We start from the raw sequence: 13,405 nt of genomic DNA on the forward strand, positions 1-13,405 counted from the left end.
CAAACCATATTTTGGAACCATAAAATCTCAAGCAACTAAAAATATAGCAGCAGACTTTTGACAAACCAGGGAAGTGATTCAACAGCCTGACCATCAAATACAGGGAAGGTAGACGGAGGATTAGAGAAACAGGTGTGGTTTCTCTATTGTTTATAGATATATATTGTTAATGTTGATCGTTTGGTGATGTTTCATAGCAAGTGATTCATGAATGGAATTAAATGAGTGCAAATATTTATATATGAAAATCCATCTTGCTATAGTCCACGTACCCACATCCTGTGTCATAGGAGTAGCCAGGATTTTTGTTAGGGAGGTCACAACCTCAGATTTGTATTAATTTGTATTTACTGGGGGGGAATAGCTGCTCCCCCCCCAGTCCTCTGCTCTGAGCCGCCGCTCTCGCACGGTCTCCATTACCTCTCACGCCCATCTCATTGCTAAGCTCTAGCCTTCCCCAGTCTCCTGCCTACAGTATTTCAACTCCACCTTCTTTCTCTTTCTTCAGTTCTCAAAACTCTTCTCTCCCGCACAGAACCCAACGCCGGCACATCGGCATTGCAACGCGCAGCGGCGGTGCTCTTATCAGTTTAATTGGGCATTGCCACGACTTTCCCGGGGAATCCTCTTGCCCCCAACTCCGTATTTAGACTCCACCAAGGAGGGGGATCCCAGGCAGTGGCGTAGCGTGGGTTGTCAGCACCCGGGGCAAGGCAAGTAATTTGCGCCCCCAAACCCGTGGATTTTAGCACTCGAGTCTCTTCCACTAGATTAGCGCGCCCCCCCAGATGTTGCGCCCGGTGCGGCCGGCCCCCTTGCACCCCCCACGCTACGCCACTGATCCCAGGGGGATCTGGCACCCGACTAAATTGCCCGAGGCGAAGGAGGAGGGAGAAGTCTCTTGGCCTCGCGCGGGGCACAACCCACTGTTTTCAGCCTTTGCGAAAACCGACAAGGGGGCTTCTCCGGGGCTGCTTTGGAAACAAGACGGCTGTTGCGACGGCACTGCCAGACGGGAACTTTGGCAAACTGGACTCTCGCTCTCTTGAGGACTGGATTATCATCCAGCTGCTAGTTTTAGAAAGCCGGGGAGGGGGGGAGAGAGGGAGAGAGCAACTTGTAACTCCACCCTTCGCTCTCCACACATGGCCGAGGAATAAATTAAACCGGGCCCGGGAACCCTCCCCTCTCACACGTGCCAGAAACCTGCTGAGTCCCACATGGGCCGTATTTATTTCTGCCTGGCGCAAAGCCCCCTTTAACTCGTTCCACATTCTCTCTCTCTCTCCTGCCAGATCAGCCGAGGGCTCTGATCGGTCGATGTTTTAAAAGCACCGACACACACACACGCCCTCCCGCTGTCCTTCTCTCTCGGTCCCTGCCTGCGAGCGAGGAGGAGCCTGCGCTGCGCCCCTCGCCTGTGCGTTTTTGCGCGCTCGCTCTCTCGACGTCTGTCTGCCTCCCTCTCCCATCCACGTGGCTTTCTCGGGGAGGGAGCGCTATATTAGGAAGGGAGGAAGGAAGAAGCCGAGGCAGCGCCGGGAGAGTGCATTGTTGCCGCTGCTGCCGCCCCGGGAACGAGAGCGAGGGGAGGAGAGCAGAGCAGAGCAAGAGGATTCCCCCTCCTTGCCTAGGATTGGGGAGGTGCCTCCGTCGTGGCTCGGCGGCGGCGGGTACTTTGGAAGGACAAAGGAGGAGCAGGAGGAGAAGGCGGCGTGCAAAGGCGATGCGAGCTGCCGGGAAGCAGCAGCAGCGGCGGCGGCGCCAGCAGCCTCTCCGGACGCGGTGAGTGCCCGGCGGCATTGCGCGCCAGGGATCTCTCCTTCCCGGATCCGCTGAGAAAGGGGGAGAGGCGGGGAAAGGGACTCTCGCATCGGCGGGGCGAAGGTAGAGGAGTAGAATTGGCGACGGGGTCGGGGGTGTGTGTTTGTGTATCTCCGGGCTTAAAAGGAGCTGTGTCCACCGGTTGAGGCGGGATCTGTTTCTGGAGAGGGGAGATCTCCAAGCCGGAATGGGTCCCGCGTCTCGGGTCAAGCCGCTCGGCGGCCGGGGCGTAGCAGGGACGTGATGTAGCGGAGTGGAGTGGGGGACCTCTTCCTATGAACCAGGATTTTTAAGAGAGACGGGAAGTGGGGGCCCAGCTCGCCGAGAGAGGGGTGTGCCTGCCTGTGTGTGTATGTCTCAAAAAAGGGCTAACGGGAAGGGGAGAGGCGACCTTTTCGTCCTCCGGACTCGGCCCAACGGGACAAGCGCGCTCCATAGACTCCGCGACCCCCCAAGAAAGGATCTCCGCGCCCGGCGCACAGACTCGGGGCGCGGTGTCGGAGGAAGACGCCGGAGTTGTGCCGTCAGCCGGGCAGTCTCGTCCCCCTAGAGCTGCTCACTCGCCCCTCTCCCTCTAGGTTTAAAACAGCAGCCGCGCGAGGCGTGGGTGGGTTGGCGAGCAAGTCGCTTTCCAGTCATCTCCTGGGTCCGGCCTCTCCGTCTGCCGCCCCTCTCTCTCTCGGCTTAGCCCTTCAGGGGGTTTGGGGAAGGGGTTGGCTGTTTGCCGCCCCCGCCTGGTGGCCGGCGAGTCCGGAGTCCGAGCGGCGCCTCGGCGCCTTCCTTTCCTTATCTCTTCTCCCCTTCTGTTTTACTTCTAGAGAAAGTAGCGGGGTGCGCAAGGCGTGTGTGTGTAGAGGGGGAGATCCTTGCCCTTGGATAGGGAGCGAGGGGCCGGGGATCTCTCTCTCCAGAGGGGTTGGTTTGGAGAAGGGGGTGAGGGGCGCAGAGTTGCAAACTTCGCTCGTCCGGTTTCCGAAAAGGGTGCGGTGGGGAAAGGAAGTTAACTTCGCGCTGGCTGCGGAAACGCGGCGAGGCGATCCGTTTTGTGGAAGCGACCCTGTTGACGCAGGAAGCGAGCTCCGCCACGTGTTTCTACTTTGAAGACTTTCTGCAACTCCAGCGCTAAGTTCCCCGCCTCCGGCTGCAGAAATAGGTCTGGAGCGGGGAGATAAGCCCTGGGAGATCGGGGTTTGAACCCCAGCCCCCCAGCCATGAAACTCACTGCGTGGCCTTGGGCTAGTCACCATCTGTTAGCTTAACCTGTGAGGATGAGATGAGGGGAGGAGAACCGTGTACACCACCTTGAAATAATAATAGTAAAAAATGAGTAGGTTGTGTCTCAGCCTGCCTTGAAACCAGCCCCTCACCTCCTCAGGTGACCCTTTGGTCCCTGGACTTTACCTTCTGCTCCTGATGTGTGGCAGGTAAAACCATTCAGTGGTGCATAGTTTGTTGCCGTCAGAATTATACTTGCAGTTGCCACCTTTAGTGGCTCGAAGCTAGTCGTGCCTGTTTGTTTCAATGTGTCTACTCGGGAGTATGACTAAAGTGGAATTGCAGCCCTAAGAGAGCCATCCTACAGCAAGATCTGAAGGGATGAGCTGGTTACGGTAGATTCCAACAGATCTCCCACTGAGCTGGGAGATTCCCGGCTCAGGTGCTCTGCAAGCTTGCTTAACTCTCTCATCCGAGGCAGAGCTTGGTCCTGGCGAAACGTGGGCTAAACGAAGGGCGATGAGACTCCAACATCACTTTAAGGCCTTGTTTCCCCTCTTCCATAGGCTTAGCCTCCTATAGCCTCCCCTGCCAGATGGAGTTTAGATCCGGTGTAAATTTGCAGCAGCTCAACACCAGTTTGCGTTCCGCCAGCTTCTCTGAAGGCACGGAGCGCTTCTGTGTGTTGATTTTGACCAGTTAGTCCCAAAAACTTGCAATCAGGGTTGTAAAAAGTGGGGTTTTCCTTCAGTGCTTCAGTATGACTGCTTTTGTCATGCTATGTCGCAGCTATGTATTTTTTTCACGTCGCTCGCTGCCTTGAGCACGGTTTGAACTGTGGTAATGCAGCATACAAGTAAAATTCTGTATGCATATGTATGGGATGGTGAGATTGCTCTCTCTCAAAGACCATGTACTGGCGATTGCAAATAATGTACGTGACATTTAGAGAATTCCTTTAAGCCCTTTCTGGCTGTTTACTTTTTTGTCTGTTTATTTTTTTCTTGTAAGTTGGGAGTGTTGAACGGTGGCGTATAAATCATTCCAAATAAGAGAAATAAATGTTGATGTTCAAAGTAATTCACACATATTACTCAAGTTGTCTTTACAGCAACTTAATTGGGTAGGGACGCGGGTGGCGCTGTGGGTTAAACCACAGAGCCTAGGATTTGCCAATCAGAAGGTCGGCGGTTCGAATCCCCGCGATGGGGTGAGCTCCCGTTGCTCGGTCCCAGCTCCTGCCAACCTAGCATGAAGTGCAAGTAGATAAATAGGTACCACTCCAGTGGGAAGGTAAACGGCGTTTCCGTGTGCTGCTCTGGTTCGCCAGAAGTGGCTTAGTCATGCTGGCCACATGACCCAGAAGCTGTATGCTGGCTCCCTTGGCCAATAAAGCGAGATGAGCGCCGCAACCCCAGAGTCGGCCACGGCTGGACCTAATGGTCAGGGGTACCTTTACCTTAACCCTTGTTCCTGGTCACATTGAGCTGAGCAGAGTTGAGATCCAGTTTAAGTCCCTTCTGCCTGGTCCTGCCCCATCCATGCCCTCCCTTTTTTGGATTTACAGCAGCGTTGCCTCAACCAGTTTCAGTTTATAGCCAGGATGAGAGCAACTTACAAGGTAAAAACACGCGTATCTGCAGCTGAGCTGGGAATCTTCTGGCAGATGCAGATCTTCAGAGTGCTCCCTAAGAAAGTTCCTAACAAAGTGATATTTGGTATCTGGAGCTTTTGCTATCAGATGTTCACCCCAGCTTCTTTCCCTGATGGCCTCATAGTGAGCAATAACTGTTGCAAGTGGAAATATACAGAGTTTTTAAAAGAGGTACAAAAATTGGAAGTGTGTTAGGAAACGAAGTGCAGCTTCCGGGAGGAGTGGTTCCGCCCCAACACTTTTTAAAAAAGTCTACAAATACTAACTTGAGAATCTTGTGTTGTCCTGAAATCATACATTCACATTTAGAGGTTGCAGCTGTGTCTATTGGGTAGGCACTCCCATTTTTTTCTTGCTACAAAGGCTTAGATTTTCTTAGCCCAGTGCGGGAAAATATTATTCAAGATTTATTTGTTAGGAATAGCACATCAGAGATGTGTCTGTATGTTCATGGAACACCAATATGTCCAAGCAGAAATATTCTTGGACTCAACAGCATTGCTAAGTTTTAATAAGACCTGATCTTTAAGAAATGGTACCTGAGCGCTTCCCACTCCTCTGCCCTCCCTGTCCCTTTTGCCTTGTGTGTTGTGTTCTTTTTAAAACCAGAAAACCGAGGGCAGGGGCCGCCTTGTTTTAAATTGCTTGTTTGTAAGACACTCTGGGATGCTTTTAAATAAATAAATGGTCATCTCATTTTTTTAAAAAAACAAACAACTCCAACCTAACTTTGCGTTAAGGCAGGGGGAGAAGTGTAACTAGAAAACCTGCTGTACAGGGATCCTCCTGGACATAATTACTGCTCGAGTATTTAACAGTTAGCTGATGGGAATGCTTACTAAATAGAGCAGTTTAAAAAGAAAAGAAATCTAGTCCACTAGTGGTTCAATATTGCCTAACCTTGGGATATGTGTATTTGTGGTCCAGCGGTGAGAGAATCAAGATCTTATGACGTTAATTCTCTAGACAGCAATGTGATTTTTTTTAAAAAAAATGTTGCCCTGGTATGCTTTGCAACAAGTAAGGTTGGTCAGTGTTATGGGAGAGGCCCTATAGCCTAATGGTTAGCTCTGTGGAAATTGTTTCCCATTTGGTTGTGTATTTTTTTGATGTGGTTTATTTATTGTTTATGACTTTTGTAACTATGTAAATCTTGTTATGCTGTAAGCAGCCTTGAACATTGTTTTTTAACTGTGGAAAGGCGGCATACAAATAAAAAATGATGATGATGATGATGATGATGAACTAGGACTGGAGAAGCCCCAGGTTCAAATCACTACTCACTGCGTCAGTCATTCTCTCTCTGTTTAACCTACTTCACTGCACTGTTGTGATGTATAGTATTGTTTGTGAGTTCATGGAGAAGTTCTGTACTTAGGGCTCTTCAATTCACATTTCTAGGGATTTTTTTTTTTTTTACATATAAGTCTTCAGTTCCCCCCTGAAGCTCTTGTTCACATTTGATATTCAGCATATTTGTAAAACAAAAGATCAGTTTCCTGGCCAGTGCAGATCTCATACTGGAGATTATTCATTCTGAGCAGCTGAAAACTTGATGCTCTCCTCCTCTTTTCGCATGCATGAATTTTGAGACAGCCCCTTCAGTGCAAAAGCATTGCTCTTAGCTAGTTTCACTTCTTGCTTCTAGTTCTAAGAATTTGTCCGGATAAGAAGTAGGCACAGCCCTGCTGACAGTAACGTTACAAGGAAGGAGATTCTGACGAAGCACCAGGAAGAGCTTTCTGACAGTAAGAGCTGTTCATCTCACTTGGGAGACGGTGGACTCACCTTCCTTGGAGGTTTTTAAGCAGAGGTTGGGTGGTCCTCTGTCATTCTTGCTTCAGTTGAGATTCCTTCATTGCAGCGGGTTGGACTGAATGACCCTCTATGATTCTAACATCCTTTTCTTACACGGGATCGATGTAATTATAGCGATGGGATTTGACATTCAGTTGAAATGAGCTGCTTGATGCTTCCTGTGTGGGACAACATCCTGATCTCCTGATCATGTGCAGAGTGCCTTTCCAGTCCTGCAGCCAGGCCTTGCACACCTAGGATTGCGGAGAATGCAAAGAGGGTGTGATTGCTTTGAAAGACCCATGTTGGCTCCCAGTTCGTTTTCGAGCACAATTCAAAGTGTTGGTGTTGACCTTTAAAGCCCTTAATGGCCTCGGCCCAGTATACCTGAAGGAGCGCCTCCACCCCCATCGTTCTGCCCGGACACTGAGGTCCAGCTCTCAGGGCCTTCTGGCGGTTCCCTCGCTGCGAGAAGCCAAGTTACAGGGAACCAGGCAGAGGGCCTTCTTGGTGGTGGCACCTGCCCTGTGGAATGCCCTCCCATCAGATGTCAAGGAAATAAACAACTACCTGACATTTAGAAGACATCTGAAGGCAGCCCTGTTCAGGGAAGTTTTAATGTGTGACATTTTGATGTATTTTTAATCTTTGTTGGAAGCCGCCCAGAGTGGCTGGGGAAACCCAGCCAGATGGGTGGGGTACAAATAATAAATTATGATTACTATATTATTATTTGACACCCTCTGGGCACCTGCTGTTTTTCTCAACTGCTGCCCAGTCTGGGGCCCCAAGCTGCAGCATGCTCTCTGTGTGCAGAAGTTCCCAGGATCAAGTCCCAGCAACTCCTGATAGGAGTGAGAAAGTCTCTTGCTTCAAACCCTGCCAGTCACTGTAGACAGGACCGAGCTATCTGGACCAATGGTCTTACTTCTGTATAAGGCAGCTTCAGTCAGTAAATCGGCACACTTCTGGGTTTGTGCAGAGCTCTTGACTGTTTCCCTGGAAGACGGTGGCAGACGGGCGAGCTCTGATAAGTGGCGGAACTCATCCCATGTGCAGAGACTGTAGAAGCGGCAAAGAAAACGGCACGGAAGGAGGTCCCCCCTCCCTTCGAAGTACAGCCATCCTTTCCCTCCCCGAAACGACAAGTTTCAGCTGACGGTCTAGGAAGCGGCTCTCCCTTCTTATTAAGTCCCTTTTTAATTCAGCAATTAAGATTGGAAATCGCTGGCAGATTGGGCTCTGGTCTCTCACCGAGCAGATGGTCTCTCTAGTGTTCGTAGCCGCTGATAAATTAATCAAGGGGCTTCTCAGGTTTAGGCTGCAGATCAGCATCCCTCTTCCCGTCTCAACTTGGCCGAGAGCTCTATAGCCACAGGAGCCCATCACTGGGTACCACGGGCTAAATATGCATCTGTTTTGGCCTGGAGGCTTTGTGTGTCTTGATCAGAGGGCTGCTGGATAACGAACACGGTTTGATTATTAGGTTTGCCTCTCCTCTGTTAGGAACGCATGCCGAGCAAATCTTCGGAGGCGATGGGAATCTGCCGAATGTGAGCTCCCCCATCCTCGGCTATGGGCTGTATTAGTGGGTGTTATGGAGCAGCTGCAAAGCACACTGCCCCTTGTAGGCTGATGGCTGCATTTTTCTTTTGATAGGCTGCTGGGTCGGGAGACTTCAGGCTTCCTGATAAGAGGGCCATTCTGAACTCCCTACAGCAAAGAGTCCGCCCACCGTCAAAGGAGCCTGCTGCACTTATGTTTAGCCAGGAACCTCTTCCTTACAAGTTCATAGAACCATAGAATGGTTGACTTGGTGACCAGAGAATTTGCGCCTGTCCATTGCGGGATATAGGAAGCCCTGAACACATATTTTTTAGATGTCCCTTTTACAATGAGGCATGTAGAGAAACCATTGACCCCCTGATGGTGAGGCTTACTGACCGGTAAAGCAAAAATTCGACCTCCTCCTGTTAGGCAAAGACCACAATGACCTGGATTGTCACCAGATTCTGCGGACAGATCTGTAGGCGCAGACCATCCCCCGATTCAATCTAGTTTAAGAACATTCCTAAACCCAGACCCATGGGCGACTTTGGATCATTTCTCTAAGGTGGTCTATTTTAAAGTTTTTATGTGTTTATATGCCTGTCACACTTTTAAACTTAAAATCTATTGTATATTGTTTTAAATGTTTGTTTTGCTATTGGGATTGTAGTTCCATATGTGTTTCTCAAGCTGGTCTTTGACCGTAATAAATTTCATGATTATGTTCATGGTTGAGTTGGAAGGGACCAGGAGGGACATCTAGTCCAGCCCCCTGCAAAGCAGGAATCTTTTGCTCAACGTGGGGCTCAAGATGAAGAGTCTCATGCCCCACATTTTCACCTATTAGTTCTTGTCCTTCCCTTTGGAGCACAGAATTTACACCTACAGAATTCGATCAGTACTGTTATCCCCATATTCTAGATGTGAGAACTAAGGTGGAAAGGGAGAAAACATGGCAAAGATGACATTTGAGTAGGGGTTCTTCTTCCTGGTTCACAGATGGCCGCTAGCATATGGTAAAATTCCAAAATTCCACATGAGGGCAATACCTTTACTAAGCCAACCAAACTATTACACATCAGTGTACAGTGGACCCTCGAGTTACGTACCGCTCTGGATACGTAACTTCCGGGTTTCGCCCCGTGTGCATGTGCAGAAGTGGTGCCTCCAGTTACAGACTTTTTGGGTTAAGTACGGACCGCCAGAATGAATTTAAGTGCTTTTGAGTGCTACCGATCTCTTGCATCAGGCTAGAAGGTAAAAGAAAAAGGAGGGGGAACCCAAGGGTTAGAGGAAAATTGGCTGGTTGCAGACCATGATTCTGCGTCTTCAAGCAGAAGGTGGGAGGAGATAACAAGACATTCAAATGAGGCTCTTTTTTTATTCTTCGCAAGAATGAGATTGCAGCAAGGCCTATTGCAGTGCTGTGCCAAAAATTCCTCTCCATTCGCCATCAGTTCAGGAGTAAACAAAGTGCATCTGAAAATTTGGTGAGCTTCTCGTGGCTTTCATTGTGCTTACGTAACTTTTGCAAGTGTCCCTTTGGGAGTTTTGCAAGCCATCTCTGCAGTTGTCTGCACTTTCAAGCCTTCCTGGGTGCCCTTGATTCAGCTGAGGCCCAGGGGGAAGATGTCAGGCAACAACTCCTGTCACGAGACTTTCGCAGATCCAGAAGGCTAGAGGGCTGGAGAGCATAGTTTGTGTGTGGAGGAGAAACACCCACACCATCTGCAAGGTAGCCTCAAAACCCCAAACTCAGAGAAATTCTAAAGAAACTCTCAAGTGTTCTATGAACGAGGCAGTAAAACGGAACCCCCTTTTCCTGGGGAAGCAAACTTGAGAAGTTGGCCCCAAAATGGCAACTAGGCATTCCATTTCCATCCTGGTTTAAGGAGCCATTTGGAACCTAATACTGTTGGGAAGGAGAAACCCAACCATGGTTATTTCCTCTTCCCTGGAACTACAAAAAGCAGTGACTATCCAAGTCCGTCTCCATCATTAAAAGGAACTCCCCAGTTTCTCAAAAGAAGAAAAATGAGAGAAACTACATCAGGGGTAGCTAATGAGTTGTTTGCCTGCAAACTCCATAATCTCTGGCCATTGTGCGCTGGCTGGGAGTTGTGGTCCAAAATATCCAGAGTAGGCATGTTGGCTACCCCACATCTAGGCAGTCCTTGCACTGAAAGAGATGGAGAGAAATTTTACGCGGGGTGCTGATTCAGTGATGGGGAACCTGCAGCCTTCCAGATGATGGTCTCCAGATCTTGCCAGTCCTTAGGTGGCATGGCTAATGGTCAGGGATGCCGGGAGCTGTAGTTCATCAGTGTTTGGCTACAGGTTCCCCATTCCCCTGCTAGGTAAAAATAATAAGGGTCAAACTGTCAGGTTTTGAAGTGGGCGCTAAAGAACAGCTTGACTACGGTCACACCCACATCACACATTTAAACCACTTAAATGTTCATGGAAAGTATTGGGAAGTGTAGTTTGTTCAGGGTGCTAATTTCCCAGAGCCCAGAGCAAACTGCAGTTCCCGTGGAAGGAGTTTTTGGAAGTGTGGCAACTTTTACGTGGAACAACTGGCACGTTATCTTTTGTGCCGTGATGGAAGGGATCACTTTCAAAAAGCGCCCCGGCGTGTTAGGCTTCCCATGTCCTGATCCGCATTTAATCTGATTTCAATCTCATTAACTTCAACAGCATACAGGAGAGTAGCAGATCAAGCAAAAGCTCTGCTTGACTTCATTGCCCTTAATGCTGAAGAAACCCAAGTACTTTGGTCTAATGGGATCTCTGAACACTTGAAACACTCAGTTTTCACAATCTAGACAAGAAACAATGGATTCTAGTGTTCTGGGAAGCAAAAACCCCCCAGCCTTTAAGTGTCCACTTGTCACACTCACATTTTATTTCCTTAAGGGGAAAAAAATGATTCAACATGGATTTTGACCCCAAGGCATCAATTTCTCTGTTTTGCCAATTTATAACACACACACCCCGTCTCCTGTCACCACCACACTCACTGTCATAGGTCCTACTAATTTAGAAAGAATAAATCTAACACACTGGGGTCAGACCTGGACCATACAAGATAGGACCTTCTCTGAGTGCCCTTCTATAGGTGGTCTGGATTTGGCAGTGCCAGAATGAGTCTTTTCAGTTGTTGGTCCCTTCTAGTGGAAAGCCTTCCCCTGGGAAGCTCGCCCATAGCTGTCAACGTTTCCCTTTTTTAAAGGGAAATTCCCTTATTCTGAATAGGATTCCTTGCAAGAAAAGGGAAAAGTTGGCAGCCATGAGCTCGCCTGGCACAATCTTTCTCTAGATTTAGGCCTTAGGCCAGGGGTAGGCAACCTTAAGGCCCAGGGGCCGGATGCGGCCCAATCGCCTTCTCAATCTGGCCCATGGAGGTCCGGGAATCCGCACGATTTCTGTTCTCATCCTGAGGCAGAGTTCTTAACCCGAGGTACTATTTCTGGGTTAGCGGAGTCTGTAACCTGAAGCGTATGTAACCCGAGGTACCACTGTATAGGGAAAAAAGGGTGACATGAATCGAAAGTTTCAGAGGTGCTGGCTTTCAAGAAAGATGGCGGAACAGAGGGCGGCCATGATGGATGTCGGTAAAACCGTGTGTTGAAGGAAGGATATTCCTTCTCTCCCTTCCTTCCTTAACCCCACTCCCTGTGTTCTCAGATTAAACAGGTCCAAGGATGAAAAATGAGATAATAATATATATTTTGCAAAGCCCTCCCAGCGACCGATTCAACTGCTGGTTGAAGCCAAACCAAGTTTTTAACGTTTGGATGTAGATTGCGAAGAGAGGAAACACGAGCTGAAGTTGATTGTAATCATGTTAAGTGGTTTTCCCATCAAAAGAATCTAGTGCTGTGCCTGGTATTCAGAAGAGGACGGGAGGAGGGGAGGGGAGGTTCGACGCCTGCTTGAAAATTCTTGCTGTAGAAAAACGTGGAGTGCCCAGTTATCCTGGCTCGCCCCCTCCCTTTCCACTCCTCCCCAAAAAACCATGAAACTGGTTTAAAAGTAATGAGATTAAAATAATCTTTTTTTTTAAAGGGGGAAGGGAAGCTGTCTGGTTTCCAAGCCTTGAAGGTTACAGTAGGATTATGTATCCAGACTACTTGGCTGCGCCTACAAGAACAAGACATTTAATTTCACTTTATGTTGACAACACAAGGCTTGTTCTTATTTCTTTAAATCAATGGCTGGGATCAAGAGATTTCCGCCTTCCAAGCAAGGGAGGGGAATCTTGGGATCCAATTCAGTGGCAGTAAAACTGGAGCAAGTGTCTCCAGTCTGAAGGCTTTTTATGGCATCAGTAGAGGCTGGTCTAGTAGAGGGAGAATGAGGAACTGCCCTGGCAGATTGCTTATGCAGTGGTACCTCGGGTTACATACACTTCAGGTTACAGACTCTGCTAACCCCGAAATAGTGCTTCAGGTTAAGAACTTTGCTTCAGGATGAGAACAGAAATCATGCTCCGGCGGCGCGGCAGCAGCAGGAGGCCCCATTAGACAAAGTGGTGCTTCAGCTTAAGAACAGTTTCAGGTTAAGAACGGACCTCCGGAACGAATTAAGTACTTAACCTGAGGTACCACTGTACAGTCATACCTCGGGTTAGATATGCTTCAGGTTGAGCATTTTCAAGTTACGCTCCATGGCGACTCAGAAGTAATGGAGCGTGTTACTTCCAGGTTTCGCTGCTCGCGCATGCGCAGATGCTCAAAATAACGTCACGCGCATGCGCAGAAGCAGCAAAACGTGACCTGCACAGATGCTCAGTTGTGTCTTAAATTCAACTCAGGGTGCGAATTGGGCTCTGGAATGGATCCTATTCGCATCCAGAGGTACCACTGTATCCAGGAACTCTTAGGCCAGGCATAGGCAAACTCCGGCCCTCCAGATGTTTGGGGCTACAATTCCCACCATCCCTAGCTAACAGGACCAGTGGTCGGAGTGATGGGAATTGTAGTCCCAAACACCTGGAGGGCTGGAGTTTGCCTATGCCTGTCTTAGGCCACATCCACGCCATATCTTTAAAGCACTAGGGAATCAGAGTTGGAAAGGGACCCTGAGGGTCCTCCAGTCCAACCCCCTGAAGTGCAGGAATCTCAAGTGAAGCAACCATAGGACAGAGGCCCATCCAACCTCTGCTTAAAAACCTCCAAAGAAGGAGAGCCCACAACCTTTCGAGGGAGTCCGTTCCATAGAATCATAGAGTTGGAAGAGACCACAAGGGCCATCGAGTCCAACCCCCTGCCAAGCAGGAAACACCATCAGAGCACTCCTGACATATGGTTGTCAAGCCTCTGCTTAAAGACCTCCAAAGAAGGAGACTCCACCACACTCCTTGGC

General features: G+C 49.1%; 1 protein-coding gene across 2 annotated transcripts in view; it reads left to right on the forward strand.

Moving 5' to 3' along the window:
* The first annotated feature begins 1,343 nt into the window (after positions 1-1,343).
* ST3GAL1 (ST3 beta-galactoside alpha-2,3-sialyltransferase 1) overlaps positions 1,344-13,405 on the forward strand; it is a 103,370-nt gene continuing 91,308 nt past the window's right edge. The window contains exon 1 of one of the 2 annotated variants that reach the window (XM_081918953.1): positions 1,344-1,887. The gene's annotated coding sequence lies outside the window, so the exon portion shown is untranslated. The remainder of the gene's footprint in view (positions 1,888-13,405) is intronic. The other variant, XM_081918952.1, reaches the window with a different exon arrangement.

The sequence above is a fragment of the Podarcis melisellensis genome (assembly GCF_964234715.1).
Source record: "Podarcis melisellensis genome assembly, chromosome: 7".
Lineage (NCBI taxonomy): Eukaryota > Metazoa > Chordata > Lepidosauria > Squamata > Lacertidae > Podarcis > Podarcis melisellensis.